The following is a 7,258-nucleotide window of genomic DNA, read 5'->3' as shown; positions in this document are numbered from 1 at the left end:
CAACCAATATATGAATGAATTGCCATGTTCTTTACATGTATGACATTGATGTAGTATTTCCTGGTGAAATGTGTTGCATTCACCACCACACAAACACACCATGAAAACCCAACACCACAAACTCAGTAAAAATATGTTTGGTTTTATATTTATATAAATTTATGTACTAAAATGTACACACCCATAATTCATTATGTCCACCGTGTTTTACATTCAATAAAAACGAAAGTCACACTGTTAAAATTATCCATTTGGAGAAAAGGAAAATGTACTTGCTCACTTAGCATTGTAAACATAGATCTGGATCCATATTTACAAGGAACAAAGGCTATGATAAAATACTACATAAAGAAAGCAGCATGCCTTGATTGAGTATTGAGTCTGCGTTGGGGATTGGCAGCTATTTTGATAGTTATTGGGACTTTTCTTTAAGGATGTGATTTCCGCACAAAATGGCCTAGTCGGTGTTGAAAAGTGTGAGCAAAAATATACACTGATTTCAAGACAGGATAGCTTACTTCACACAAAGTGAATAGGAAAAGAAAACACACCAACGCAAAATAATATACAACGAGTCAAATTCAGAAGTACTGACGACCATGATCACAATAATTCATGAAATTGTATACATTGGTCCACTACACTATTTTGGTATGCAATCTGAGTCATTTTCTTTGGATCATAATAACACATAGGACTATTTGTTTTGCATTCTAGTTCTCAGTTTAAACAAATTAACGCTCCTCTGACATTTCCTCATAGTTATGCTAAAAATAAACACAATTTCTGGAAACAAACAAATATAAGCATTGATGATGACAAGTGTGTTTTTCCTAGGTTAACATCGGATTATTGCCGCGTTCACGTGCTAGTCGGAACTAGGAAAGTCGAAATGTTCGACTTGCTAACTGGTTGTATTTATACATGTGCAGCGTTCAACTAGTTTGCAAGTCGAAAATGTAAGAGTTTCCTAGTTCCGACTTGCACGTGATGTGGCATATGGCACCAATCATGAGTTACATTTTAAAATCCATCAATTGACTTGAACTCTGCTAGACTGCTCTCTGATTGGTTGTTTGCATGCAGATTGTAACTGTCTGTCTCCCTTACAAAAATACACAATCCCTCATTAAATTTTTCTGATTACAAAATCTTGTTTCTCAAAATGGCAATACTTAAAGTACATACCCAAATCTATGTTATACTCCACATTTTAAGACTTAAAAAAAAATCCAATATAAAACTCTATATGAACTACCATATAACATTCAAAGGAAGAAAAATAAATAAAATCAATACAACATCTTCGTAAATGTATCCTTTAAATTAGATGATGACTATTCAATGTAGGGTAGTTCTTGGTATTAATAATTCAAGATGCACAAAAAAATAAAAAAAATATTCCTTTGAAAAAAGGTTGGTTTTGGTCCACTCTGCGGGGCAGGAAAATGCGGGTGTTTCCGGTTTTCAGGGATACAGTATTTTCCTCCACTTCCCCTGAAAAACCGATGTGGGGACTCTGCTCAGGCGTCTTTTAAGGCCTGCTACGTTAGGTTAGTATTCATTAAAGATGCCTGACATTTTGAGTTCCGGGGTTCTTCTTCTATACGAGGGAAAACAGACAAGATGGGAGTGCCTCCGGGCAGCACCTACATGTCAGTTCCAACACCTCTCAGGTCAGTAACTAAGCCATACCGTTTCCCTTCTACAGTTGGGATTCATCAGGGGAACTGTTGGCATCTCCTGAAGCCAAATGTGTCTATGGCACAATTGGCACAAGAAAGAAAATAAAAAATATTGTGAGGGATGATGAGGTGTATCTGTTTTGCTATGGATGGTTTTACTTTCCATGGGCTGGTGTGGTCCATCTCTTATTGAGACGGAGCCTCATTCATTCCTCTGTCAGTCTTTGATGTTTATTTTCTTTAGAGTAACTTAGAGGCATCTCCTTTGCTGATGAGAACCTCTATCAGCCTAAGCTTGGCTTTGATGTGCTTGTATTCGTTTACTCTACCGCCAGGGGGAGCGGTCTTCCTTCTGCACGTTTCTATGGCAAACAGCAAGTGGGAGGAAGCAAAATATAAACATTAGCTGAATGGACGACAGTGAAAATGGCTGTGCAACCAAAGATGAGGACAGTACATCATGAGTCCTCGCATCTCTATTGTTTACAATTAGTCCAACTATGACACGAGACAAAACCGGAAACGTCATCTTACCTGCCGTTTTGCCTGAAGAATTGATCTTCAAACTCTCGTGGTTCTTGCGGATTCTCTTTTTCTCCTCCCGGGCATCTTTGTAGCTGCTCCACTAGTTCCGGCCTGTGTGGGGGAGAGACAAACACAGCTTTAGGCATCTGAACCCCAAAGGTTGTTTTGACTCTAAAAGGCTTTTAAAATCCTTCAAGTTGTTTCAATCTTAGTTGTTTAAGAAGTGAACGTTCTTCTAACACATGAAATACCACAGCTAACTTGAATTGATAAGACATCAACAATAACATGAGATACTAATGATTGCAGTGCTTCAATTCTACAATCTAAACTACAATGTCCATGTTATTCACCCATCCAGATTATTTAGATATAGGTCAATTATATTTAATCCAATTTAATTTATCCCCTCAGGGGCAATTAAGAAAAGGTCAGTGCCGGTTTGGGTGCTTACATGGTGCCCGAATGCAGGTTGGACAGACGCATGTCGGTGGTGTTCTTGGAGGGCGAGAGCTCGTCGACGGGCGAGATGAAGCCGTCCGTCTCCTCCTCCAGCTGGTCCAGGAAGCCCAGCATACTGAAGTCTGGACGCACTGTCCCTGTGATCTGGCACTGGGGCTTGTTGTTGACTCAGAGTCATCCTCAGAGCCATCCTCCTCTTCTATGGGGACAGAACCAGCGAAGGGGAGGTCAGTGGAGGCTTAAGGGGGAAGGGGTGAGCGATGCTGGGGTGAACTGATCGTAGCGCCATGGGCTGTCAAGCGACCCCCAGGTCAAGAGCTAGGTTAATGCAAGATAATCAAGTATTGTGAATCTAATGTCACAAAGACACATTTATTCAGTCATTTTTCAGGCACAGGCAAGTTTGATGAGGTTAATACATGTCTATTGTTAATTTTTCCACTTTGAATTTCTTTTAGATTGTCTCAAATCAAAACTATTCTAATACATCCACAAATAGCAGCACACACGTGATGAGCATCTCAAGACCAGTGTTGCCTTGACGATCTCCCTGTTTTTGCTTGATTGGATCATTTGATTATCTGATTTATTTTTGGTGTACACACACATTGACACACACCATGCACAGGCAAGTCGCCTTGTTAGTCCTTCTCCACACTATCAAGTTGATCCCAAAGCAATCAATCTAACAAGTCATGAAGCAGCAATCTAAGCATAAAAAACCAAGTTGATATTGAATCAAAACCGCCACCCCCCCACGGTGCTGTGGTGCCTCCCAATCCACAGGCTGCAATCAGGTTTGGTTGAGAGTGAGGGGTAGGGGTTGGAGGGTGCGAGGGGGAGGGATTTGCGTTCTGATCACTGATTAGTCGAGCACGAGCAGCAGTGTGTCTTCACCTTGATGTCGTCAAAAGAGAGCGGGCTTCGCCCTCGATAATGGGCTGAAGTAGAGGACCTCTGCGTTTGCTGGAGGGGGAGGCCTGAGAGTTAACAAGGAGGGGTTACCACTCGAGAACTGACTCCAGTTCAGCTCTGACTACAGAGCACATAGAGAAACTGACTGAATAGCATCCACTACAACTGATCCTGGATCAGGTTTGTCACTGTAGGATTTTCTGCTGAACACTACCATGCTTCTTTTGGAACCTGTACCAAGTATAGGATCAGAATGACCTGCTCTTAGTTTTGTGGACCTTGTCACGACCATATAGGCTTCTTCAGTGAAAACATAGCATAGGCTCGCGTGTGATTTTAAGCCTCTGAAAGGCGGCTGTGTAACAGGGTCTTAGATCAAACAGATAAGGGTCACGAGTCAGCTCTTTAACACAATGAATTCAGCAGTTGCCAATACCCTATATGCCACCATGTACAGTACATAAACGTTTGCTAGGTCTCCAATTTATATAATGAGGATAAACCTATTATATAAAGTGTGTTCTGTACAGTACATTAGGTTCATAACACAGATTACATATTGCGTAATCAAAGTGTTTACACAAGAAATTAAAGGGGAAAACTGGGACAAAACATTAAAATGTCCTCTTGTATACCGTTACATAAACCATATGGAGATTAAATGTATTACAATGGGAAAATATATTCTAATAATCTTTAATGTATTGGTGGTAGAGGTTATTGTAGATTATACATGTATTTTTTTATCCCTTCTGGTTTGAATCCAGCCTCAGCGAATCCCTATATCTGATGGAATCTGAATAGTTGAACAGTGTTTTCTGCCCTTCCGTACCCACCTTTCTAGTCTAGAGGGAGAGTCTGCACAGCTGTGGTGTGCGTGTGTATGTGTTCGTAGTTCCCTGTGGCCAACTGAGTTGCTGTGGCCCCAACTTGTCACCTTTGAGCTCTGTTAAGAACCTGTGGATCCACTGAGCCGCTTAAACAGAGTTTAGGCTTAGGGCATTGGCCTTTGAGACTACCTAGCGCTACGGCTAGCCACTACATAGCCTATGGACACTGACGCTAATGATAGCCTAATGCTAACATTAGCGTTGTTGGATTAAGTGCCCACGTAATGAGCTTGATCTTCAGCCAATGCTACGTGGTGACCTTTACCACCAGCTCCTCAAAGAGAAACCAGGAACAACTCTGCTGTGGAGAAAATGAAGGGAGAGAGCAAAGAGAGCTAGCTTATACTTACAATGACGGGGATGGTGGAAGCTCTGCAGAGGATCTGTTTGACCAGGCGGTATCTGTCGTACAGGGGCTTCATGATCTGTCTCTCAGTCTTGGTAACCTAGAGAAGAGGCAGAGAGAAAAGGGAAAGGCACATTGTTAGCAATAGCACACCGCTAGCTAGCTAGCATTGCACTCCTCTGGTCGGCTACAATAGCAATCTGCTAGCTAGGGCTGAACCACAACATGCAAGGTACAGATTCCACCCCATCATTTCAAATCCAATGGTTTTTCAAATGTTTTAAATTTTAGTACCTCAGAGGCACTGGCCTTAAACTAGGATATAAAGTCACACAGGGAAGGCTATGGTGTCAGAAGCGACACCTTTCACTTTCTGATAACAACATTAACAAGGATTAGCCCTGCAATTACCAATCAAAAAGGGAGCCATGTCCCTTCCTTTCGAGTTCATTAAGACGTTGCTGGCTTTTTGTCCTTTAGCCATTGTCGCTGAGACGACAATACTCGTTACAGCTGTCTAAGACGTTTGGCCTGCCAATAACGATATATGCAGTGCAGAAGTCATGTTTTCATTGGTGCTTCATCCTTTTAATAATGTATTGTTGTATCTGGGTCTCTATGTGGCATTTATACCACAGACATATTCTATATTTTTTCATTATTGATCTTTTGACCAACCAGATAGCTCTGAAAAAGGTCTGCTGTGAAAAGATCTGGTGTAAATTGGTCAAAAGACCAATTAGTGGAAAGAATATCAGAATATGGCTGCCTGTGTAAATGCAGCCAACGTTGTATCTAGGTTCCATGAAAAGATTGCATAGTTCAAAGCGCACATCTGTGTGCACACATTCTGCACTCTACACACACACAAACAGCCTGGTTCAAGACATTATTCACTCTTCAGTTGTGATCTAGGTCAGGTTTTCCACTGTACAGAGACTGACTTAATGCATTTGTTGGATTTTTTTTAGCTATCAGTTACTGTTCAGGCAGATGGGTGGGCTATCTAGAAGGCTTTATGAAATAGTTTTGGGGGGGCAGAAAAGGGACAGTGGACAAGACACTCACTGGTCTACCGTGGATGCCTTCGTAGTACAGGAGAGCCTTCTGTAAGGCCACCTTCTCAGCGCCAATCTGCTCCCGGGTCATATCCTATCAGAGGAGGAAGACACCTTTAGCCGTTAACCAATAGCATTTAGCTATTAACAGTGGCCCGGCATGTACAATAAGCGGCTAGGCGGCTCCTATCTTACCTTGACGTCCTCGGGCCGCCCCACCTCGTCCCTCTTCTCCTGCAGCTTGTTCTGGACACCCTCCAGGGTGTTCTCTACCGGGGGCTTGGGCGCCTTCTCCTGTTGGGGCTTCTTCTCCAGCTGGGAGCCAAAGCTCTTGGGCAGGGTGTTGCTGCGTTGGCGGGTCAGTGGAGGGAGGTCCTCCTCAGACTTGTGGAGCTTGTGCTCTTTCAGGTCTTTGCGGAGCTTGGCCAGTTCATTCATCCACTTCAGGACCTCTGGGTTGTCAGCCTTGTCACTGTGTGAGGGCTGTAAACAACAACATGATTTATCTTAATCCACAAACAGCAGCAGTGGGTAGTTTGACGTCTTCCCACAACATCTTGACTTTATCAATTGTCCCCATTCCTGACACCCCTCCCATCAGCTGAGTCTCATTATGAACTGGCGAAATGCACGCCTCCTCGCTGTCCATACTCTCCCGTTGCCAACGAGGTAGGCCGGGACTGGCTCTGTGGAGCACACAGAAAATAACACAGGTTAGTCTGATAATGACAGAACCTCCATGAAAACACACACACACACTAAAAGTGGGTTAGATGGACCACTCCAAAACATACTGCACTCTGCACACGTTGATATCCCAAGGCTTTGTACTCCAAAAGGTGATGCAATGAAAACACTGCACACACACACGGCAGAGACATGACTGGTGGGCAGGGATGAGGGAGTGACCTGTGGAACTTGGCCGGCTCTACCAGCAGTCGACAAACACTGGCTTATCTCTCTCTCAAACACAGCTAGAGCTCAACATGGGCCCTGCTTGGCTGCAACATCTGAACTACAAACACCTCTAAAACATAGACAAAGTGTAGTCTAAGTAGAACACAGCAAAATAACAGCTTGCCTATCTGATTGTTTGTCTCAAGGGACGAGGCAAGCAGTAAGCAGCGGGAATCCAACTGATTGGATCCAAATGAATCAACCCCCACTTTAAGTCTAAACATGGCGGTCGCTCGTCACCTCGGCAACACCTTCTTGGCACCTGCATCTGAGCGCCCTAAAGGGCACTGCGGCATTGCATGATGAAGCTGTTCACTAAAACTTTCACCACTAACTAATGACTTAAAGACCCATTCGTCTGTTTTTCCAGGCTGGTTCCCCAGCCCCCAGTTCAGCCCCCGCAGCCTAATCATGCCCCCC

The 7,258-nt window shown here is 43.3% G+C and overlaps 1 pseudogene; it reads right to left on the bottom strand.

The window, feature by feature from the left end:
- Positions 1–122: 122 nt before the first annotated feature.
- The window catches only part of LOC112078587 (protein FAM13A-like), an 18,972-nt pseudogene continuing 11,836 nt past the window's right edge, over positions 123–7,258 (bottom strand).

The sequence above is a fragment of the Salvelinus sp. IW2-2015 genome, unplaced genomic scaffold, assembly GCF_002910315.2.
Source record: "Salvelinus sp. IW2-2015 unplaced genomic scaffold, ASM291031v2 Un_scaffold5911, whole genome shotgun sequence".
Lineage (NCBI taxonomy): Eukaryota > Metazoa > Chordata > Actinopteri > Salmoniformes > Salmonidae > Salvelinus > Salvelinus sp. IW2-2015.
The sequence above is the reverse complement of the archived record's forward strand: the minus strand, read 5'-3'. Positions and strand labels throughout refer to the sequence as shown.